Here is a 25,088-nt window from a genome sequence, read left to right on the forward strand (position 1 = left end):
GCAGTAATAGCTAATGAAACAGTCGCATGTATGCCATGAATACCCATGCAAGGCAAATTTCATAGTATGAACACCTTAATTATGTTAACAACTACAAGGTGCTGTTGACTTGCTTGTTCTGGGAGTCAACAAGTTGATTCGTTAAAGTGCCTGAAATTCCTATGGCTGCTTATGGGATTTCCATAAACTGCTACATGGATATATAGAAGGGAAGTACGCTACAAGAGGCATAGGGAAAAACAGCCAATGTTTTAACTAGGTAGCAATATCTTATATATAGAGTGAGGCCTGTCCTAGCAGGTTGTTTTTTTTTTTTTTTTCACTGTAAAAGCTGGCTTTCAGCATGAATGGCTAAATTTTGAATTACAGAACTCAGGAACACTGAATAGTTTAGCATGAACTAGCCTCTAGATCCCAAATAATTGCAAACTTGTAAGGCAACTTTATGTGTATCTTAGGCCAAATGACTGAATAATCAACCTGTAAACTGTGTCTAGTTACGTAAATCCCCTTCATATTAGATGATAATCTTCTACCTTAATGCATGTTAGAAAGTTTAGTGATTTGTTGGCTCACATAAACACTATATGTTTACTTTGACATCAGGATCAATTCTGCATGCAGCATTGAGCATGTGACATCAAATTTTGACTTTTGTGCTTAGGCTTATCTTGAGACTGCAGAATGCTCTAGTATATTCTCCTGTAATTGCAAAGGGATAGGGGTTAGTGTGACATTACCTGTTATTTTCTAATTCTCTAAAGCGTTTTTCTTGAAATCACCACACATTTGTCGTTGTCTTGAAATGTTTGTTCACAGATTGGCACTTCTGTTTTTTAACCCTTTAGTCTATGAACTACTGACCCTGCTTCACTAGGTTTTTAAAATTCAAGTCTGTTACTATTTATGTTAAACTTTTGCCAGGTCTTTTGCTGCCTTTACTACCTACTATGTGCCCAAAGCAGTGAGCTTTAACCAAGATACCAAACAGAACGGCCAAGACAAACCGCTTATGAACTGTAAGCCATTGTCCTGTCTTTAACTCATCTGGAATCTCTCAGTGAGTATACTGGCTTATGCTGTTTGTGCAACATATTCATTTTATAGATATTAGAAAAATAATTTTAAGAATAAAGGAGAATCTTTCCATTCACAAATCACCAGGCAACCAGGCAGGTTGTGATTTGGAAGCTGCAGTGGTTTCAGGGCTGATCTTGCTTATTTGTGTCCTGTTGTCCTGTTTTTGTTTGGTGACACTTGTTTTGATTGCCAGCCTCACACTTGAGGTTCTGCCAGGTTTTTGTTTCTGCTCTTCCCCTGCTGTACTGCTGCCTTTCTGAGAAACAGGCTGGAATACAAGAAAAAAACAGGAATTGTAAATGCACAATGTGGTTCAAAGTTGTCTAGTCTGGCAGAACTCCTCTGCACCCTTCATCCTTTTGAAACCCGTTTACTTAAGTTTTGTTCACTGTGACACTGTCATGTTAAACAGCATTTTAAAATTTAAATTTCTGTTTGAAGAAATTGGATTATTTCTGCAGGTTACTTAAGAGCTTTAAACTAGTAGCCTGCTGTAAAGCGGTAAAATTAACATGATTTTAAAAGCAAATTCAAGTATTTATTTTGTAATGTATCTCAGATGGATTGAAACCTCTGTTAGTTCTAGGTAATTACTGCAACACTTTGCACAATTAGCTTCAAACTTCAGGTCAACAGATAATTACGTAAAAAAGATGAACATGTTTATCTTCCAATTCCCATTTAAGTGGAAAAATAAATTAGACTAAAAGATACTATAGATTTTATTTGGTTAAGACAAGATTTATGGCCTAATATTTTGGTGAATCACAATGTCATGTGCACCTGTTTTAAAAGAATGCAGAGCTTGATTTGTAGTTTTTTGGACCACCTTTGCATTTCAGTAAATGATTACATTAAAACAAAACAAAAAAAAAGCCACTAGAAATCGAACCTTTGATCTGGATGGTCTGGCAGAATGGTATTGAAAATAAAGGCAGAAAACTTCCTTCTCTTCCATAGTGTGAGATGTTTAAGTTAGGCTTGAGTTTATTCTGATGGGCTTTGGTGCAGATTTCCAATGTACACTAAGTTTAGAAATGAACATGTATTTCCAAATGTCACCCTGTTGCTGTTATAAGTAAAGCGCCCAAACCAAAGACCAAACAAAGCCTGATTTGTTCTTTTGATGGAAGGCATTTTAAACTTTTTTTTTTTTTTTTTTTCTGTTTAGACCTGTGTTTCTTTGCAAATTGAAGGTGTGTGGTGGTGTTCTGTGTGTTTTTTGTTGGTTGGTTGTTTTCTGTTGGGTGAGGGGGATGGTTTGGCTCCATTTCTTGGGATAACACAAGTGTTTGGATTTACTTCTCTCTTTCTTTTCCTCTCTTGAAATGTATTTGTATTGTAGAGGGAAGGGACTTATTTTAAAATATGCTTTTCTACAGCAAGACAGAAATGGCTGCATTTCAGATAGCCTTGGCAAGTTTTAACTTGTCCACAGCTTTCATTTTAAGGAAGATCATCAAGGAAAGAGCTGTTGTTAAAGAGGAGTAGATGTGAATGTCCATTTTGATTGTCACTCTGTTTCTGATACTGTTCCAGTAATTCTAGACAAATTAGTGAGAAGTAAAATATGCTAAATGCTTCAGATCAAGTGAAGACAATACATGGTATGATTTTTCAGTCCTTTAATCCCGCTGTAAGTAGACACATCTTTCTCCCATCATTCTTTGTACATTGCCTTACATGTGAGCTCCAACATCACCTGACAAAGACTCCAGAAGTAATTTTAACATAACTTTATCCTATCATAAGAAATATTATGTCTCTTTCTAGGGCTCTACTCTTGAGTATTTTTTGATAAAATGTAGGGTTTGTATTATTACCATCAGGCAAAGGACCATGTATTTTGTTTGGAGTTTCAATAAAAATCTGTTAGGATTGGCAACTGAGGAAGGTGGGGGTTTTGTTTTTTTCCTTAGAACTTTATATCAGGCATTCTTTTATGCAACAATGCTGCATTGCGTTAGTTAAAATGTACACATTATTTTCTAAGTCTGAATTGTGTATAGGAATTCAACACAAACACTTGTGTTGTTGAAAAATACTTTATCCTCAAGCAGCCCATGAGCTTTTGGAGTGCAGGAATCATAGAATCATTTAGGTTGGAAAAGACTTTTAAGATAATCAAGTCCAGCGGTAAAAGTAAGGTTCAATATTACTCAATCTTTGCTTTATTCTTATATGGAATTTTTTCCTGACCTATTTTGTTGTCTCCTCCTTCACAAATTTCAACCTCCTTACCTACCTTCAAGAAACATTGCAGAATTAAATTGTAGTTTTCTGTTTGCATATTGCGGAGTATTCCCTTTCAGCAGTTAGAATCTGCTCCTGGTTGTGCAGACATAGTTAATGAATTTCTACTGGCAAGAAGGTATCTCTGAGTTACTGATACTGTGAGAAGAGCCATTTCTTGTTATTTGATCAGACTCAGCACAGTTATATATATAAAAAAAACCACATTCCTATGGAAAGACCCTTAAATCTTTCCAGTGACTGCTACATATGAGCAGAACTAGACAAGGCCTGTCCTTCATGCTCTTTGAAGGTCTGACAGAAATCTTTCAGGTTTCTTTCACAGACCTTTTTATTCAGTGGTTTGGTTTATTTAAATGCCAGCTTTACACATTTCAAAATTAGGAAACGCATCTGGTTTAGTATATGAAGTTGATTCAGCCTGGACACACCTTTGTTTGGTCAGGTGCTGGTACACTAATTAAATTAAAGCCTCTATTCATCTTGCTAGACTTGTCTGACGTGGCTCAGGGGTGCCTGACTGTAGATTTCACATTGCCTCTGGTAATATAAAGGAGTAGAACTACATATTTTAAAAGCTGTTACCAAATACAGTGCTTTGTAGTTTATTGTAATGGGATGCTGGTGCTTCCCTATAAAATTTCGTCTTTGCCATTTTTTTGGGCAGTCATTGCCAGGTGCATTAACACTAAATATTTTCCAAGGGCAGCTAACCAAAAGACCTTTGTCTATTTTAGTGCTAGGAAATCCAGTTCTTAATTTATTTTCATAAGTATTTATAGGTGTCGCAAGACTCTTTGCTTAGTTATTTTCCCTGCAGTATGAAATCATATATGGTCTGTGTGGAGAATAAGAATAGTGTTTATACTGCATTTAGAGAAGAATTTCCTGCTCAAGTGGTTGACTAGGATGTGTTAGCTAACTGTTAATACACTAAAAAAATGTTGCTGATTCTACTGCGGCACTTTGTCAATGAATTTATCTAATCCTGATTAGATCTATCCAGAAAGTATTGAAGTGCAAACAGATGTCTTGATTATTATTTTTTTTCCCTACCTCTAACTATAAGTAGTTATTCTAGTAGCCAACTCAGTGTTTTTCACTTACAAAGTCATCAGGTAATTTGCTACATGATGTGTCTGCTGCTATGTTGATTCTTTCTTGCCTTAATGAAAACAACTGAAAATTTGTACTAGAGGTATGGAGGAAAAGCACTACCCTAAGTATTCAAGTAGAGTTCAGGTACAACTGGTATGATGATAACACAAAATGTCCTCTCTTGCATTCTCAAATTCCTATGCTGCCTGCAGATGTAAAAGTAATTGGCACAATGAGTATGCTTCTGATTAAACGCTTTTTTTGTTTGTTTGACTTTCTTAGTGTAAGCATTTCCTTCCTAGGATGTTGTCTTAGCTCATAATACAAATACTGTACTAAGCAAATAGTGTATTAGTTCGTACATGTTTTCAAAATGACTTAATCTGGGAGGCAACATGCTTTCACATGCTTTCTTTTCTTGAAAGGGTGCGATTTCCAAAATATGCGCAGTACCAGCAAGTCAAAATCCCTGACAGCACCGACCTTTCTATCTTCTGTCTGTCCTCCTCCAGCTGATTTCCTTCAGCCCCTGCCACTCTCACTTCACTTGTTTTTGCGGCTGTGTCATGAAACTTGTTTGGGTTAAAAAGAAAGCAAAAGCAACGAGCCAGAAGGGCTGGGTCTTCCTGTGTCAGCTCTAATGCCAGTTTAAACATTTTGAGAGCTGAGGATGTCAAATAATAGACCTCCAGGAGCCTCTCCTTGTGAGTGCTGTGGGAATAGGACTCCTGGAACAGCCGTAATTAATGGGCTGTTGCAAATGGCTCAACTGGCACATTTTAAAGTGTGGAACCACAAGGGTTGAAGCCGAGGAAGTGTGTGCTTGCTTGTAACAGACCAAAACCCTTTCTGGTGATCAAGGAGAACAGTTTGTCTTACACTTATGTTTTCTCTGCTTGAAGAACATTTCTTTTTACTTTAGATATTGATCTTGGGATTTTGCTAATTTGATATAAGTAATCAGCTTTTTCAAAGAGAGCATATGACTAGGACAGTTCCCAAAGGGATTATTCTATGCTACTGAAGGCAAACTAATCAAGAAAACTGCATATGTCTTTTTGAAATGCAAACCTGAAAGAAGAGCAAATAATTAAAAAAAAAAAAGGCACTAAAGTTTTTCCTTTCAAGCATGACTAGTGTTTCTCATTGAAAAACTCTGCTTCATTATAGACCTTTTTTTTACTTTACAGAAGAGAGCCAAGAAAACCTTTCTTCAGCTTTCTGATGCCCCTACCATTTGCAGGCTAACACTTGTACCATGGTCCTAGGCAGTTCGCTTGGTCTGTAAGCTGTGATCACGCCTTGCCTGAGGTGCTGCCCATGTCAAACACCAAAGCAGAGCCCTCTTGGAAAGGGAAGCTCCTCGCCCAGCTGCAACTTATACGACTGCAGAGATGGCCCTGTACTGGAACGAGCCAGCCTGCCAGAGCTTGGGAGCAGCACAGTACAGGGGTTGGCTTTGTAGAAACAACAACAGAGTTGCTAAGGAGCAGATAATTAAAAAAGTCTATTAATCTTGAAGCGCCTACAGCTAGATCTGTTCAAAGGCAGCAGCCTTTTGAAGCTGATACTTCAAACTGCATTGCAAAGGTGTGCAATTGGAAGTCAGGTGTGACCAAAGGTGCTTTTGCTCCTTGTCTTGGCGCAGCTCAAAAGGAGTTTGTCTCATTGTCTAGGGTAAATGTGAAGGCTCAACCTTAAACCAAGGTGAGCAGTGGCAGGAAGATAGCAGCAACAGCACTGTGCGAAACTTCAAACTGTGCAATTTGGGATACATGTGAAAAGAAAGTTGAAATGTAATGGTAAGCAACAGCAAAAAAAATCCCCGCTTTTTTTTTTTTTTTTTTTTTAAATGGAAATGCCGTATCCTGGCTGTACTCTCTGTATTGCTTAGGCCCAAATAGTAATGGACCACCTAGCAGTACAGGTTTGGTCTGACTGGGTTTGGGCATGCAATTAATTCCTGTCAAATTAGCCACAGCTAACAAAATGAAGTTTATGTAAGCCTTATTGCTTTTTTGTTCAATTATGGGAAGAATCATACTATCCAACCTCACTAAATTTTTACATCAATAAACTTTATTCTCTCACTTCACTACTGCAATGAGTTAATGGTCACATGGTGTAGTTGTGATGCCTTTTGTTGTAATAACTTTTATTAGAATTCCTACAATCCTACTTTACCATTAAACCATGGTTCTCCTGTATCTCCTCGCTCCATATAACTTGTTGCAAGGAAGTAGTCCTGTGGTGCTGTCAATCTGGGTTTAAGGAGCTGTTTATCACCATGCTGTGACGATTGCTTAAGTCTGTCTGTGTGTTACAAAAATATGAGCCACAAGGGTTGATTTCGTTAGCCTAGGGGTTGGCTACGTAGTAGACCAGTGGGTGGGAAGGCTGATCAAAATCTAACAAAGCTGACTGTGGGATTGTTTGAGGATGAAGGTTATGTTTAAAAGAAAAAAAAAAAATCCTGAAAGCCATATTATATGGCGCATCTGTAAAGAAAAACATAGAAAGTTTTTCTGTGCGATATAGTACTTTGACATTTGGTCAATTTGATATCCTGATCCAGAGAACGCTCTGCTATTAAGAAATGTAAAGTAAAAAATTGTATTGACTGCATTCAAAAAATTCCAGTTCTTGAAACTAGTCACACTAAAAATTCCTTTTAACAACCATGTCTCAGGAAAGGTAGTCTGTGGTTTTGATTTTCTACTGGTGGAGTGCTTAGGGGAGTCTTAAGATAATTGTGGATCCTAAATCAGCAGCAATTGCTTTATGGCACTTCAGCTAAGGAATAAAAAGCTTGAGAGTGTAGGGTCAATGCTGTAGGAACAGAGCACAGCGGTCTGGCAGCTTTCAGGTGGAGTCTGGCTATGGGAAGGGTAGGTTAGTTGAGTAAAGCAAAATCTTTCAAGTTTGAGACCCAAATCCACACATAGTATAGGTCATCAGTTTGTGTCATGTGCAGTCTGATATTATTCTTCCAAGATGAGGAAACGTACAAAGTCACCTTAACAGGACCTATATACTGAAAACCTGTACCTGTGAATAAGCATGTCTCTCTACTCAAAGTGAAACCCTTACCCAACAGTTGAGAAAAACTAATATTTGGATCAACTCAGTCAGTTACCTCAACCAAATAAGTGAGGGTGAAACTATATAGAGTTGATTGCATTTACCCTTCAAAGGTCATATTCAAAGCAGCAGATTTTTTTTTTAATTTTGCATGTACTTATATTAACCTTTTTATTTATTCAAAATGAGCATCAATGTCTGTCTTCCTTCCACCCCATGAAGCAGACACCTACTCTAAATATAGTGCTGTTAATTACTGTTGTTTCTGAGTACCCAATAGGCCAGATTAAGTACATGTCTCATCAGTATGAACAAATGTGCCTGGTGGTCCTCAATATTTTTCCAATAAACACAAGGGAAGAAAGAACACTACCCTGTGAAAATTTAAGTTGTAGCTTACATTGTATGTATTAATAAACGAGATGCTATAGCAAGCATCAAGTGAGAACTGCAGCTGATTTCATCAAGAGTATGAAAATAGCAATTTTCTGTCTAACTGTTTAACATTGTTAGTTGAAACTGTCACTCCAGTAATTTTTTAGCTTTGCCTTGCTATAGTCAGTGGACCTAGAAATACAGAACAAACACTTTTTTGTGTCATTAAGAAAAAAAATCAGTAGTTGCATATGCTTTTTTTTCTTGTTTTCCATCCCAGTTCCTAGGTAAGTAATGAAGTGCCAGCCACTCCTTTCAAACAGCATGTGGAGATCCATACTTTTTTCTGTCACCACGTGTGTATACATTTAGTAATTGTTTATCACTTCTATGTAATCGTCATAGAAAACCGATGACAAAAAATATTGAAATTCCGATAAAAAATACTCATTAGAGTAGCAGCACAACCAAACATGGGTTTGTTAGAAATGGAAACAAAACCCCAAAATAACTACAGATCTAAACCTCTCCTCTTTTCTTGATTTATGCTTGAAAATAAACATTCAGACAGCTTTTGTTTTCTAAGCGCGATCAGGCATATTCCCTGACATTTGTTCTCAGCTTGCTGCTGGCTGAGTGAAGACTGACTTGTTAGCCAAGGAAGAAATACTTCACCAGGAGAAGTTCAGCCTAGGCTTCGGAAAAACTCTGTAGCTTGTTGGTCAAGACACTTGTCAAGTTCCATTTTTCTTTTGCATTAAAGAAGGTCCCAAGGCTGATCTCATCAAACAAGTGTCCAAAACCCTTATGACTGACACAATAAGAGACAGCAATAGAAGACATGACTTTTATTCAGTGGAAAAAGATGACTAATGTTGTGGACTGTTACAGGAAAAGAGTGGATTCAATTCCCTCATGAAAATCAAGTCATTATTCCTTGTTTTTTAAAATTTGTTTTTGCTTTTCAATATCGTGAACATGAATGTTGCAGTTAATATCAATTAGACAGATGAGTTGTGAAGAAAATAAGAACGTAAACAAACCAAGATGTTCTCAAATGCAATGATAGGAATGAGCATCAATAGTAAATAACTCTCTGAGTAGAAATGTATTAAACATGTTGAAGCGTTCTTTCATTTATGAAAACTTTTAATATCATTAGTGAGCAGAAATTTAGTTCTTAAGTATGAATTCCTGGCTGTCTTCTTTCTCCTCAGAAATGCTGGTACAATATTGTGGTTATTCAGTGAGAGAAAGTCAGGGAACTGATTTGGCTGCAAAAAGACTTTTTAATTTTTTCAGACAGAGCAGTGTTCCTGAGCTTCCCTGTAGCACGGCCTCACAACTTTGCAGGAGAAATCGAGGAAAGCAGAGAAAGCAACTTCACCAAAGAGTCAGAGACACCTTCATTATTGCTGCTGGACATTGAATCTTGCTTTAAACTTCCCATGTTTTTATACCAGTACTTCCCGCAGCCTAAGAGAGCCTCCTTCCAACATGCTTGTGCTGTGTGTTAATATTGAAACATCTGGGTTTGCATCTGGGTGACATTGGGTCTGAGTTGTGGCCATCCATCTTAAGCAAAAAGGATTTTGTCTTTTTTTTCTTTTGTTTGGAAATGTAGTCTTATAAGCACATTCATGGTGCTTTAGGAATCAAATGAAGCATGAATGTGCTTCTGAGCTGTAAGATTTGAAAAGAAATATGTAAGTTAAGAAACTTATTACATAAGACAAACCAAATAGAGAGAGACTGGTGTATTGCAAAACTGACACTGGCAGTCACTAAAGATAAGTAGTGAAGAGAAAAACCGAGTACAAAAACTGTAGTGTCAAAAGAAGCATAGATTTTTCTGTATGAGCAAATGTCTAGAGGCAGTTTACATAGCTGAAAATGAAGTGGTAAATGGTTGTACTGGGACCAACATAAAGGTAGCCTCAGACGGTAATTTATTGTGCCCTAGTACTAGTTTACACTGTTTGATTCATCTCTGAGTCTCCCTTAAGAAATTCATGGGAGGTAGAAGAATAATTTTAGTTCCTAGGAAAATGTTAAACAAAGCATCTCATGTTGTGTTCATTAGCAGAAGAAAAGAAACAGAACAAACAAGCTATAACCCGTGCTGGGAATGGTTCAGATGTCTGCAGTCTTTCTTCACAGTTATTTGAATTTCTTCACTCTAACTTGTTACTTAGTAATGCCTGAATTAATATTGTCTTATTTTGTTTCCTTGTCATTGTTGTTTCAAATCTGTAGGTATGAAATCAACTTGATCATGTTAATTTCAAAAAAAGAGTTGATTGCAGTTGATCCATGAGTGAAACTTGTGTAATTTTATGTCTGCTGTAATATACCCCTACATGAAATTTTACCCATTGCTCAGTGCAGACCCTGTCCTGAACATTTCTACAAAGCCATGTTTAACTAATTTTACTTATGAAGATAGATACCAAATTTCATGCAGATCATGAAAGTTATCTATGTTTTACAAGTGAAAAATGCTGGTCAGGGACAAAAATTTGCCTGCGATTAAGCAATTAAGACACAGAACTGAGATAGTAATTTGACTCTCCCAATCCTATTCTTTCTGTTAAGCCCTTTTGCCTGTATGCTTATACATGTTGCTGTACCAAGAAAGAAGGAAGAGACAGGCAGATAACAAAAGACAGGATACTGTATTTGAGATTGAGAACTTGGGGAAGGATAACCACTCTGCAAAACATAGCAGCAGTCATGGATAGGCTGACACTTTTTTGTTATCAGACTCAGGAAGAGGTATCTTTCTTCCCAAGGAGGCATTTTATTACTGACTTCCCCCCCCCCCCAAGCCCCCCCCCGGCCCCAGCAAGGGTGTCAAGGAATTATTGCGTTGTAGAGAGAGGAAAAACTTGATCTCAGTTTGTGATCTATTATGAAAAAAATTTTCTTCCCCTCCCTTTCATCATTTTCTCCATGAGCACAGTGCTACATCAGTGGTGGCCAGGTCAAGTACATCAGGAGAAAGCTTTGCTGTCATTTAAGGCAGTCTCTCTTAGACTTAGTACTCTGGAAAGTGCAATTCTATACTTGTCCCCAGATAAGCTCTTTTTGGCTTATACTAAGATTACAAAATCTTTGGTAGACTTCTGTATTACAATGAAAAATTTGTAGCTATTGTTTTACTGTGGCTTTGGTTGGTTTTAGTTCTGCACAGCTTCTTATTAAACAAGAAGGTTCCCTAGGCCTAATTTTTCAAAAAAAGTTGTGTCCACCAGTTAGTTGCAGAATCAGCTCTGGGATGTGGACTTTATTTCTGCACCGTGTCACCAAAGGAAATTGTAATGGTATGTATTTCACCCACCTGTCCATTCACTAACAGCAGAAGCAATTTGTAAGAGACCTGAACAAGGAATTCCTATGGAGATGGAGTTGAAGGAATGGATGCAGGCTTGGACTCCTGCAGGTTAGTTTCTCTTTAGGGCAATTCTCATAGAACAGTTTGGGTTGGAAGGGACCTTCTAAGGTCATCTAGTCCAACCCCCCTGCAATGAGCAGGGGCGTATTCAACTAGAAAGGGGAGACCTAAGGGCAAACCAGCCTACATCCATGACCACTAATCTGCCTGTTGCGGTGACTGGCAGTTTTCAAGTTTTTGGAGTCTGCTTTATTTCAAAAGGAACAGGAATGAACAATAAGAGGTGGGATATGGATCCAGGCGTAGGACCAGGTTAATTTGCGTTATTTCAACACAGACTAAAACATCTGTACGAGTGCTCCATACTATAGGAGTAGTTTTCAATAATGAACTCAGATAAAGACTTCAGTTTTTGAAGGGCATGTGTACATATTAGAAATGTTTAGGACACAGTGCACAGGTTGAAAATGTTCTCAGTTTTCTCTCCGTTGTGGTTAAGTCCCCCAAAACAATCAATTATTGCCAAGGGAAAAAGGGCTGTTTTTTTTTTTTTTCTGTCTCATAAAGGATTGCCACTGGAAATGTGGGTGACACACTAGTGAACTGCTCTACAAAAGGTTCAATACAGAGCAAAGCAGGAGTGTGGATAAGGTCTGTTGGTCTCCAAATATCTTGATGTTGATGTAACTTGCTTTATAGGTTGTTCAAGAGATTGAGTGAAGTTATGTTTGTGACAGCTGATCAGTCTGGAAGTGAGTGGTTGTGTGTGGTGAGTTGCAGTGTGTTGTGTTTTTTTTTTTTTGTAGTATAATATCATTATTTTAAAATCTCATAATTGTATAAAAATATTTCTGTGCTGCAATTATTTAGCTCTTGCTGTTGGTGTCATTTGTATTCACAGGGGACTGTGCTAAGCCCACAGTCATCCATACGGTCTTTCAAAGTTGTGCCTTTTTATTTTGTGAGTGCCTTCAGCTTCAGTTCTGACCTAAGGGAATCTAGTTTGGATGCACCAAATCTGAAGTTTTCTTAACATTACTTCAGAGATCACAACACATTTTGTGAGCTTGGCCAGAGCTGAGAGGCTGAGGTCTCTGAATCCATAAACGTGGCAGAAGGTCAAATAGGGAGTACTGAGGATAAGGTGTAAACCATCAGTAAATCATTCTGCTAATCTTGAAATTGTCTCATCTGGAAGAGGTACATCTTAGAAATGAAGAATAGTGCTTAGTGTGGGAAGTCAAACTCATGTTACTATTCTGTCTACCTTAAAATAAACAATTATATTCAAAAGACAGGTCCAGTCCATTGCCGATCTAGCCATGATTGGCAAGTTACTGTTTTGGCCTCCTAGAACTTGACTCTAAAAGAAACCCCTAAATGAAATGTTTTTCAGGTATAAAGTGTCATTTCATAAAGCCGCTGTTTGCCTTCTCTTTCCTTTTTTTTTTTTAATCTTAAATTCTTTTGAGGGTTGATGTTTGACTTAGATGTAGTCCCTGTCTTGATATAAAGCAAAAATAACTTCATTTTCACCACTTGAAAATCTAGAATGTTCTAAATAAGGAGGAAATGGAATGACTTAACTAAGAATAGAAAAATCAGGAACTCTGACAGTGGTTCAAGTGCTTTGCCCAATGAACTAGCTTGAAAAAATATGTTTTCATTGCCAAGGAAAAAGCAGGTCGTTTATGAAGTTAAAATGAAAAGGTTTTAAAATGCCCAAGTATTAAACTATGGGTGCCAAATGCAATTTTGGCCAACTTGTAAATAACACCCTGAAATCTGGTTTGAAAGTAGTTTTTGGCTTTTGGTGCTGTGACTTACTACCTTGATCATAAATTGTATGTTTTGTTATTTTTTCCCCTACTTATTCTGTTCCTCTTCTTTCCTGTAATACTGTCACCCACCCTTTCCCCAGGAAAAAGTACTTGTGACCATGGTTGGCTAGCCAAATTCACCTTTGTATTGCATCTGGAAGGTGGAAAACTAGAGATGAAAAAATGTACACTGAATTTATTTTAATTATTCTGTAGATTTCATCTTTGTTTAGGAGTGATTTTAATACCTAGAGACTATTTCTAACAGTTAGCAATAATGAGTAGGAAATATAAGTAATTTTGGGGTCACAGTGATTTACATAGCTTGTGCTCTCACTTGGGTACCTAAACTCCAATTTTCCAAAATAAAGCTGAAAAGCTAATTGTGAAGGCTTCTGAAGCATCAGTTGTAATAGTCCATGCATATGAAGTTGTAAGGTGGAGCTTTTGTTGACTTAAGTTATCACAGGAATTTGTCTTAAGAATGTATACAGCATGTGCGTGTATCCTTGAGACTTAAATATGAATGTGCAAGCTTTGGGATTTGGAGAAAATGTTTTTGCACAAAAACTTTACTAAAGTGTATTGGGGAAAAATATAAGCTTCAAAATGCTGTGTCGTGTCTCTATTGGGACCAGAGTGTAGCAGAGATGTAAGTCCACTTGACTGCAAAACTGGGCACTGGCATATCTATTATTGTGCCTAAAGAGTGTTTTTCCAAAGCCAAGGACTTTCATGTATTTCCATGTAGGATGAGATACAGACTAGTGATATGTCAATATGTCTATATCTCTCGGTTGAAAAATCTATGCATGGTGATACAGCCATAACTTTTTTTTTTTCCCCCAAATACTACAGGTGGTTAAATACAGGATTGTTAATAAAAAACTAATCTGTAATCTGGAGGCAAGAGTTTAAAGACAGAGTTTGTCTTCTCTGTTGCAGCAGTAAAGTTAGAAATAAATTCATTAGCATGATAAGTGAGTGAAAAAATAATTTAATATCAAGGCTCTAGGTACAGTTTAACATCTGGATAGTAAAAACTGACGTTGAATTAAAAAAACAAAACAAAACCCAAAAAACCAACTAACCACTTTTGTTCAGATTAAAGGATTTTTTTCCTCATTGAAAGGACATTCCATAAAATGTCTCATTTGAAATGAAAAGATCTTTTTGCTATGTGAGTTGTTTCAAATCAAGGGTACGGGAGTCAGAACTCATGGTGGGAGAGAACACTGCCTGTATTGATCAGCTGGGTGATGGGTCTGCTAGGATAAAACATTGGAAAGAATGATGTTTCTGTCACTTCGGTCTACCAGTCTTACCATTGTCTTCTGTATTGCCTCGTGGTATAGTCAGTTGTCTTCTTCAGAAAGGACTTAAAAATAGGATAGGGGAATGCCAGTTAGGACAGACTGAGAATTTTCTGAGAGGGGTTAGAGTAATTTACTGTTTAGTGGAGCAAAGTGTTCCTTGGGAGATGTAGGAATACTTTATGTAGGAAGATGCTTGCAGGAGTGGATAACATTGATTCAGCGGATACTGGTTAAAAGGGAGAAATTTAAACCAGAAACTAGAAAGTGGCTGTTTACTATCCAGAGAATCAAATTCTGAGACGTAATTCCCAGTATTGCAGTGGAAGTGAGGATCTCAGACTAACTGAAATGGAAGATGTGGGGTCTGGGGTGCAGTTACTATCCTGTTTCCCTGAAAACAAGGCCTACCCCAAAAATAAGCCCTAGCATGATTCTTCAACATTTTTGAGGATGCTCGAAAGATAAGGCCTACTCTAAAAATATGCCCTTATTACAGTTCATAAAGAAGTCAATTTAAATAGTGTCCAGGAAGCCATACATATAAAAAAGTAATAAGATTTGGAGAAAAATTAATGTAAGACCCTGTCTTATTTTCAGGGAAACAGGGTAGAAAGGATTATAGAACAGAATTTGGGTCACTTTAGGCTTAAAATTGTGAGAGTGTGCTAGCAATATCCCCAGTGAGCCACCAAATCAATCTTGAAGGAATTTCTCCTCATGTCTTATTTTTCTGAGCTGTAGTGATTTGACTCTGTGCTCTCAGGTGTTTTGCTCATCACCCAAGGAGACCAGGAAGAAACTTTCCCTGTTACTCTTTGGTGCTTGGTCTGTACTTTTACTGCCATTCTATAGTTTGGTGTGCATTTTTTGGTCCTCCTGTAGGCATGGACTGGATTTGGAATTAATTAAAATTATGAATTAAAATATCATAGTGAGCAACTCCTGAGATGCCTGGCTGAGACTGAGGAAGAAAGCGATAAGCTGTCTGTCAGAGTTACAATCAGGGTTGCCTTGGAACTCAGGCTGACGTTTTGCATCCTGTATTTCCCACCCCCTCTTTGCACTTTCATGAGGTAAACCCTTCCTTGGACTACCTGTGTATGTCCCCTCCGTAGAGTTTTGTGCAAGTTTCCAGGGTCCTAGAAATAGCAATGTCTTTGATTTGTCATTCTGCTTGAAGTCATTGTTTTAAGGCTTTTGTTTTCATGCAGAAGGTCACAAGTTTTGTTGTTCTTGATTTTTCTTTTTAATTTTTTTTTTTTCCTTAAATATGCTTGTGTGGTGTGGGGTTTTTTTGTCTTTTTTGTTTTGTGTGTTTTTTCGTTGTTGTTGTTGTTGTTGTTGTTTTTTTTTTTTTTAAGCGAAAATCAATGAAAACAAACAAACCATCAGAGATTAAAGGAGTCCGTGGTGATTCTGGGGATAGTTTCTAGGGACTCTTTTGAAATAAGCCTCATGGTTACTTGTTCCACAGGTGTTGGGCTGGACCCAACATTTCTAACTTTTTCTTAGTTCAAGATCACCGATCTGTCAAGCTAAAATGAATCAGAGTTGGAGACCATTGTTTTGCAGTGTCCTGGCTTGTGAGCTAGTGAGATATGTCTCTAGTTCACATAAAATTGTTCTCTTCCCTGTGAAACACTCCAAATCATCAATGAGACAAACTGAGAATGACTTACTAGTGAAAGATAAATTGAATGTTCTACCTTAGAGTTTAATTTCACAACCACAAGATAGCGGATGTCGAGATACTAATTTAAAATAATTAAAATTGAAATAATGTTGTTTTTTCATTCTCTGGCATAAACAAATATTTTCCTCAAATTTGTCTCTTACAACTCAAAATTTAATGAGAGTTTTCAGCACATTAGCTCATCATTTTGTCTTTTGCAAGATACAGTAATTGGTTATTTGTTTGGGTTTTTTGTTGTTGTTTTTGTTTGTTTGTAGCATTGGACCATAGAGAGACCATGTTTTATTTTGCCTATAATTCTTGTGGGCAATATAAAATATGAAATAGCCTATTTTTATAGTTATTGCTATAATTATATTGTTTATTGAGAAAATTAAGATTTCTGTTGCTGACAGGTTTTCTAGAACACTTTTAGAGGGAGAAATAATAACTAAGCATAGTTAAGCCAAGACCTTTAAACCAAATTTAATTCAGTAATTCTTGAGAAACACATCCTTATCTCCATTATTATTGCGTTTGTTTTTTTTTTTTTTTTTTTTTGTATGAATAGGCTTCTCTAAAATCACTTATTGCTTGATAAGGATTTTGAGAAATTTAAATAGGACTGGATTATACTGAAGTCTGAAGATCTCAATATCGGTTATATCTTCTATTCAGACCTTTTTAATTGGATTTTTAAGTAGTTCTTACGATGTGGAGTCTGTAAAATCAACTGACCACAAACTGCTTTTTCATTATTTTTTTTTTAACTGCGTAATGACCCTATTAGAAAAATGTCAAATTCTTTTGAAATGAAGCATTTGAGTTGTCCAGCAAGTGTGTGGCTGAACTTATGGCTAATTCAGAAAACATAATGGAAAGCATGATTTTTGCGAAGTAAGTAACAGGAAGCAAGTTGGTTTTATTCCCAGCCTTATGATGTGAGACTCAACATGACAAGTGAGCCGTGCACAGGCAACAAGAGCCGTGTCATGGGGGGAGATTTTGAAGTCCTGTGTCGGAGTGGAGAGTCCCAGGTGACCACGATCTGGCTCCAAGTGTATCGTGGAGGCAGAGCCTGGCTGTGCCAGAGGGGCCATGGCAGGGAGAGAGGCTTCCACCCTGCAGCTACTCTTTTGGCCTTGACCTTGCAGGTGTTCCCAGTGACTTCAATACCCATCTGCGTGGGAGCCTAACAGTATGGGAGAGTGAAATCTTCAGCATTGATGCTTACAGCCTCTCAGATGCTGATGTGTGGCATTGCCACAGCAGACTGGTAAGCTCTTCTGCTTCTTGTTGTTGGTTGAAGCTGCTGAAGAGCCCTTTCAGGTTAACCAAATGAATCCAACCATTTTACAGTCACTTGGGTTAGATGTCTGGTTCAGCAAAAACTTTCTGTCACACTTTCCTAGCAGAACAGATTTGGCGTCTATGTACTACTTGATTTATCTTCCTCCAAAAGTCAGAGGTTGGTCTTTGTAGTTTCTCTGTGCACTATGATTTCCTTGTGACCAAATAGCCCTTTTGCTTAGGACCCAGGTCATTTCGAGAAATTTGTACAAGAGCTTAATTACTGTGCAATCCTGCCCATCAGCGCAAGCAGGAGGTTGGAGCAGAAAGCATTTGTTCTGTTAAATATATTTATGAAGCCCTAATGTATGCTTGCTAAGTGGGTTTAAATCTGCATGAGTGCAACTGACTTTATGGAATTCTTTACTTTCACTGGGCACCCTTCCACCAGTGTCCTGGCAGCTTCCTGCCATCTCTGGATTCTTTCTGAAGGACATTCCAATGTTTGTCTGGTGTAATACACAGCATAAAAAGGGAACTCACTTTTCAGTGAGAGTAAGTCTAAGTCTACTCCATGACATTCTTCAAATCATACAAATATGTGTGTTTAGTAATAGCTGTGGACTTTTTCAGGCATTTTGATTCAGCTAAAAATTAATAAAGAAATGGGTAGGGGGAGGAAGAATATGTTTTCTAAACCTAAACATTTTTAGAGTGCTTAGTCAGAAGGACTTAAAAATGACTCTGTTAAGTAGACACATTGATTGTTACAGGCTTAAAGTTGTAAGGTGCATGCCTGAAAGTACTGGGTTAGAAGTGGTCGGCAGGGTTGATGTGTGCATTTATAGAAATTTGTAACACGCTTGTGAGCGTACCATACATACGTGTTTTCTTCCACCTCCCAGTGTACCATTGATCGTTCCAGCTTCTGACTTGTGGAACTTTTTATGAAGTCAGATTTTCCCCAGAGCAGCACAGCTTCTTTCACTCTTGCTGATCTTAAAAAGACTGCTCTAAGCACAGGGCAAGGCCCAGACCATTTGGGATGATGATATCAGGTCTCCCTCGTGCCTCCATCCCTTGAATCCAAATGACATAGTCGTTTGGCAGCTAAACTTGAAGGATCAAACTGAGCCAGATGTTGAGTGGACAGATGTTTGTTTGCTGGAAATCGAGCCTCTCTTGAGCATGCCATCGTGGCTCAGATTTCCATGTCTGCTACCATTTACTTCATCTTGGCTCATTAAATCAACAGCTTTTAAAATGAGAAAAAGGGGAGAAGGGGGAAGAACAAAAGTTAATATAGAAAGCTGTTGTGTTGTCTGTCCACACTTAATTTTAAAAAGTCCGAACTATTGATTGCATTTAAGGCCTGCGGCTTTCCAAAACTTTTTTTGCTGCTCTCAGTGTTATAAAATTGGTTGCTTGTTACATTCTGTGAGAATGTATATTTCTTTTATGATTGTTCTAGGTAGATTTGAACGCACATTTAGGGAGGTGTTGTAATGTCTCAGGTTTTTGTGCATAAAAACCAGACCCCTACTGTGAAAATGAGGGGGTAAAAACCTAGTGCTTTTTGATAGTTCTACGGTTTCGAAGCAGTTAATTTCTCTTGTTACACAGTGAACGCTGATAATATTTGGAGTGTCAATTAGTGTGCTGTTCCTGCCGCCTCGCTTGATGTCACACCATCTTCAGACAGCTGAAATGTGATGAAATGTGACGTGACGTTTCTGCCTGACACAGCCTGGCACTCCTGGAGCTGTATGGACTGCAGAGGGGTCATGATGCGCCCTGACTCCTGAGAGGTGCAACTCGAGAAGATGAGGGGGTTCAAGGCAACCAGCTTTTCGTACTGTCTGCAATATGAGAGCTGCCAAAAGGCCTCTGGGTATGAGATGTGAGTGAGCTCAGTTAAAATTCAGGGTCTGCAGCAAATCCTAAGGGGCTGAATCAAGTGTCACAGGTGCCCAAGTCATTTTTTCCAGCTGTAGGTCATGTCTTGATAATGCAGATCCTGTGTCTTTCTGTTGCCAACAATTATCTAGGGAAAGTGAGGTCTGGGGCAGCTGCTGTAGGGGTGTGTGTACCATGGCTGTGTCAATATAGCTGACATACACAAATCATGAAAGTATATGAAGTAATATGTGAGGTTTAGGTTGGATATTAGGAAGAAATTCTTCATGGAAAGGGTTGTTGGACACTGAAAAAGGCTGGCCAAGGAAGTGCTGGAGTCACCATCCCTGGAGGTATTTAAAAGGCATTCAGATGAGGTTCTTAGGGATATGGTTTAGTGCTAGAGTTAGGTCATGTTTTGACTTGATGATCGTGAGGGTCTCTTCCAACTGAAATGATTCTATGATTCTTTTTGCTGAGCAATGCTTGTGTTGTGCTCCTATCTCTGCTAGAATTCATGTTTTCACCTCGTTTATTCATAATCAAGTCAGAGAAACTTTTCCGTATGGTTTTCTATACTTAAAGTTTATGAATTTTGGTGATTTTTCTGAAAAAGAAGAAACTGAAGGAGGACTTTGTCCGTTTTTTGGTTTTAGATGATTTTATGTTGAAGGGAGCATCGTTAATGGACGGAATTTTACTCGATGGCATGGCTTGGTACACTCCAGTTTTTCGCTCTGACTTACAGGTGTAATTAAGAACTCCTGTTTGTAATAGTTACACAAGCATAAAAAAAAATGCACGAGGAGTTTTAAACATCATTTGCTTAACAGCAAACTATAAAGAGGCATGGTCTAGTTGTTCTACACAACTAAAATCACAAGATTGTTTTCAAAAGCAGGTAAATTACAGAATTTCCTGTTTTCATAATCTAAATGACTTCAACCATGTTGCTGTGGATGGAGTGAATTCCTCTCTGTTTCTGGTGGCTGATAGGGGTTCAGGCATCGGGCTTTTCCTCTTCAAGGGGAACACTGACTTGTTGGTGGAAGCATTTTTAAAACACCCTCTGATACACAAGAGCATCTAGATGTAAATTAGGACAATGAGAGAAGACCATTATATGAGCGGGAGAGATTGATAACAGTTGTTACTGGGAAAGAAATATGTTAAATATTTAAAAGTGTGTGTGTTGTTTTAGTGGTGAATGAAAATGCTCTGTTACTACAGGTGATCTTTCTATTGCTTTATAACTTTGTCAGAACTTCAGGGAGCACTTTCTGTGTCCTGGTGGACACTTTTCTGTGGTATTTGGAAAATGGGAGGGGGAAGGAGAAGAAGGAGAAAGAGGGAAGGGAACTTTGAAAAACTTGGGAGGGTTCCTTCCTGTGAGCTCAGCATCCTGGGTGCACACGTAGTCTGATACAGAAATGTGGAGTAATCCCAGCTGCATACAGTAACAGTATGTAAATGAAGCTTGACACAGCAATTATGCAGTTCTTGACATTTTCTCTGTCTGAGGACCTTTCCTCCAATACTTACATTTTCTTCATTTGCTGCATTTAGGGACATAAGGTTTTTGAGCTTTTGGCATTTTGTAACATGGGTACCAACTACGGAACTCTACTCTGGATCACTTCTTACAGTCTCTCTACTAAGCCTATATTCTTTCTCACAGCAACTATAAACTACTCTTATTCAAAGGCAGGTTATGTTGAAAAATCAGGTCTTCTGACACTACGATCCTGTCAACCACTTTCATAACATGTCACCCAAATGCCTCAGCTTTGACACTGTTTCTCTTAGGAAAGATGGACTCAATGAATAACAGGTGGGGGCTTGAATTTTTTTTTTCTCTCCCTTGCTCACAAATGAATAACTTTGTCTTCCCAAGTGTTTTCAGCAAGTGGGAAAACAAAATAATGAAAGTAAAGCCTCTATGGGAAAGTACAGTATATTCCAATTCAGACTGAAATAGTATTTGAGTAGAAAGTTTCTGTTCTTCTTTGAGCTTCACTGCAAGAAAAGACGTGAGGCACAACCCAGACAGGAGGGTTATTTAGTGAGAAGTCAGGGTAGGCTCTTCATGCACCCCTTACAGACTACCATATTATGGTAAAAGAGATCTGAATTGCCTGTTCCAGATTTTTAGCAGAAAGCTCATTAGGTTTTCTGAGGCTGCAGTAGAGATGGTAACAAGCTTATTTGCAGATGTGCTTCAGTGGGAAAATCCTGAAGATTGCTTTTCTCCAAGAACATCTAGTGGTGGAAAAATTGTGTTGTAGAAGGTCAAATGTTTCAACAGCAAGGTAAAATAAGTGCAGAAACTCAGGCTTATGTTCAATGGCAACAACTCTGGATTGTCTGGGACCTTCAGTATTTTGAAGAAAAAGGGCAGTATTGTATGCTGCTGGAAAAGTTGCTTGAATCCTACAGATTTTAAATGGAGTGCACACTTTGCTTGATGTGTATCCAAAAAGCATGGTTCATAATTTCCTGTACTACCAAGCTTCTAGGAGCAAAAAGGCTTAAGCTTTCACACGTGGAAGTACCTTAAAATCTGGAATAAATGTTTTGCTATTTCTTCACAAGGAGTATTCTCTAAAGCAAAACAGTAACTGATGCACATTCTGTTTTTTACGCTGGTTTAGTGACAAAGCAGAGACTCCATTCTGGGTTGGGTATGTAGTGTTCTCTAGCAGCGTATGCCTGCATGCGATTCAACAAGAATTTCTTTGTATATTTTTTTATGGTATTAATAATTTTTTACCTGCTTCTAGAGGTGTGATGAGCAAGGTTTTTTTTTTTTTTTCCCCTTTGGTGGTTGTTTTGTATGTTCTTGTTTGTTTGTTTTTGTTTGTTTGTTTTTTTCTTGAAAAGCATATTTTCTTGACATGCTCCTTTCCTCTGGCAGACATCAGTAACTGGACTCTAGCTATCTGCTGTCATTTCTACCATCAGCGTGTGTATGTCGTGTTATCACTTTGCCCTCCTCTACAGTTGTCCCCACATGTTGGCTCCAGCAGAAAGCATTGAAGCTGTCTGGATTCCCATTCAAAGATTTGCAGGGTCTAATCTGAAGTGTAATGTGGTGAACTGGAAAACCTTACACTGGGAGGAGGTCAGGCCTCCTGAAAACAAGTTTCCTGTTAACTCCTGTTTAGTTTTAGCGAGTCTCATTGCAAATATTACGGAATTCCAGGATGCAACAGCATCATGAGCGTCATTATAGTCATCCTGGTGGTGCATTCTTGACCCTAGTCACTATTCCTCATTTCATATGAGAAAGGAACTTTGTTTTTTCTGAGGCTTGAGAGCTGTGCCAGGGAAAGTGTTTAGGCAGTCTAAACTGAATCAGTTTTATGTTGTACCTTATAATGGTTTTAGTGGGGTTATTCCTCACTTAGTGAGCATTGTAAAACTTTATGCCAACCAGTGTATGCTTTAGAGAGGGGAAAGAAAGAACATGCTTAAATGTGGTACTGCAGAGATCATAATGTTAAAAAGAGCCGTGCAACAATATAAATATGAAACAAAGTTGCTTCAGCACTTGCTGTTAGTGGTTTTGTATTTTGGCACTTTATATAAATCACATTTTAAAAAATTCAGCATTTAAACAACAGTAAACTTTAGTATCCTCTAAAACTTGCAAGTTATTTCATCATATATGTATACATATATATATATATATTTTTTTTTTTTTCCTAGCCTGTCAAAATAAATCATTAAAGCTATGAGTCTCAAAATCTTCAAAGTGAATATGGAAAAACAAAGCTCAACCAGCCAATCCTCCTTTCTTTCCTCCCTCAACTCCCAAAGACGAGTTAGTTTTCTTCAAAAGGCAGAGGTTCTCTCTGGAACTATACCATGGAAGCATATTATAAATATATGTGTATTTTCCAATGATCATATTTCTCTTTTTGGGAAGCTGTAACACATTCTTGCAGCACAATCAGTCACAAGAATGACCTTTAGTGTTATTGGAGAAAAATTGCTCTCAAGAGCAATTAACAGAAATGCACAAATTTGAGCATTGTAGCATATATGAAAAGAAAACAATATTTTTTGAAGTCATTTTAGTGCAGCCTCAGAGCATGTCATGTACAGTCATTCAGGCAGGAATAGGATTGCCTAATCTGTCACCTTTTAAAACAAGCATTCTTAGAGTTTTGGGTGTGTTTAATGCTGTTTGTATTTTTGTCTTTGTGTTTGTATTCAACATTGCAACTTGTTATGAAATACAGAAAAGGCTCTGATGTTTGCATTTAACAGTGCTACCAACAAGTCTTCACATGAAAGTAAAATGAAGTCTTTCAAATTCAGAGGTTGCGGTTTCCCACTCGAGACGTCCTATTATTTTAGCATGATGTTTATAATGCCTTGGATAGCTTTGTGCCAACACCTCTATTGTAACTGGCCCCACCCACCATGTGTTTTATAACTTGGCTTTTAAATTCACCTCCTAGTCGAAACTTATCTTAAACATCAACCCAAGACCAGATTGTCATATTTTTTTCATTCAAGGATTTCTTTAATTTCTTTTTTCAGGAAAGTTTTTTCAGGAATAATAAACTGTTGGCCTATGGGTAGATACAGTGTCTGTTACTGACTTCTATGGCATGTATATATATGCATTCAGTACAAAATATAGATGGAATAAAAATTAAATGCATAACAGCCGCAAGGGCCAAAGAAAATCAATCAACTCAAAGATCTGTTTTGGTCTGCAAACCATCTAAAGTAATCCTGAAAAGTCTGATTCTGCCATCTACAATATAGCAGTGTCACTGAGCATTTGTTTGAGAAGCTGTAGAATGCTTTACAGAGTGTAATAAGTGATTTCATTTGTTGATGGTTTGATTTTGTTGTGGTGTGTGGGTTTTTCTTGTTGTATTTGGTTTTTGTTTGTTTGTTTGATTTTGTTTTGTTTGTTTGTTTTAAAAGGGGGAAAATTTCTGTGAAACACTAACTGAGTCTCAAAGAGTACAACACAGAAAGAAAGTAGAAATCTGAGTCAGGGCATGAGGAGACAATGAGGAAAAACATCAAGGAAGATGAAGGAAACAGTGGACAAAAGCTGTATTTCCAGTATTTCAGTTTTTTCCTAGGGAATTTGCTCTAGCTTTGTCTTATCATGTACAGTGCAGAAAAAGATGGCCAAGGTGTGGTTGGCTCGTGGGTATCTTGATGGCCTCCTACCTACTTGGCATCCCTAGGTAAAGATCTTCAGGTTTCTAGCTGGAATGTTATCTCACAAATCCAAGTGCCACGCATCTGCACATGTAGATTTGCATGTGTATTTGGGATAAAAAATTTGGGAATGCCCATCCAACTACAATTTTGAATCTACTACAGAAATGCAGAATCTTAATGAACCTCATCATTTGCTTTCAGTCCCATTTCAAATGTAAACATCTATTCTTATACCTCATTACAGTTCTCTTCTGTGCCTTGTAGATTAACTGCATAATTTGCTTGCCAGTTCTACCTTCCTGTGCAGTACCTGAATGAAGCTTTTAAAGGTTTTTACAGCTGCTTTTTCACTTGCCACATTGTTAGGTTCTGATTTTTATGCACAGTTTTCATATGTGAAATGAGCTATTTAGTAGGTCCTGTAATTCCCAAATTATTTAATCTTTTTATTGTTGCACAGAACCTTGGGCTCATTTACTACTTGCAAATGCCATATAAACCAGAAATTACTCCATATGTTTACCTTATAGAGAAATGTAAGAGTAAGAATAAAATTGTGGAAGTGTAGATTTTTGCACTGTACAGCTCTCGGCAACTTATTGGAAATTTAAAATTACCTA

At 37.7% G+C, this 25,088-nt stretch overlaps 1 long non-coding RNA gene across 1 annotated transcript in view; it reads left to right on the forward strand.

Moving 5' to 3' along the window:
• Positions 1-982: 982 nt before the first annotated feature.
• The window catches only part of LOC139827702 (uncharacterized), a 141,332-nt gene continuing 117,226 nt past the window's right edge, over positions 983-25,088 (forward strand). Inside the window, exon 1 of the long non-coding RNA XR_011738617.1 lies at positions 983-1,060. This is a non-coding gene — a long non-coding RNA (uncharacterized lncRNA). The remainder of the gene's footprint in view (positions 1,061-25,088) is intronic.

Source organism: Patagioenas fasciata, chromosome 3 (genome assembly GCF_037038585.1).
Source record: "Patagioenas fasciata isolate bPatFas1 chromosome 3, bPatFas1.hap1, whole genome shotgun sequence".
In the NCBI taxonomy this organism is placed as follows: domain Eukaryota; kingdom Metazoa; phylum Chordata; class Aves; order Columbiformes; family Columbidae; genus Patagioenas; species Patagioenas fasciata.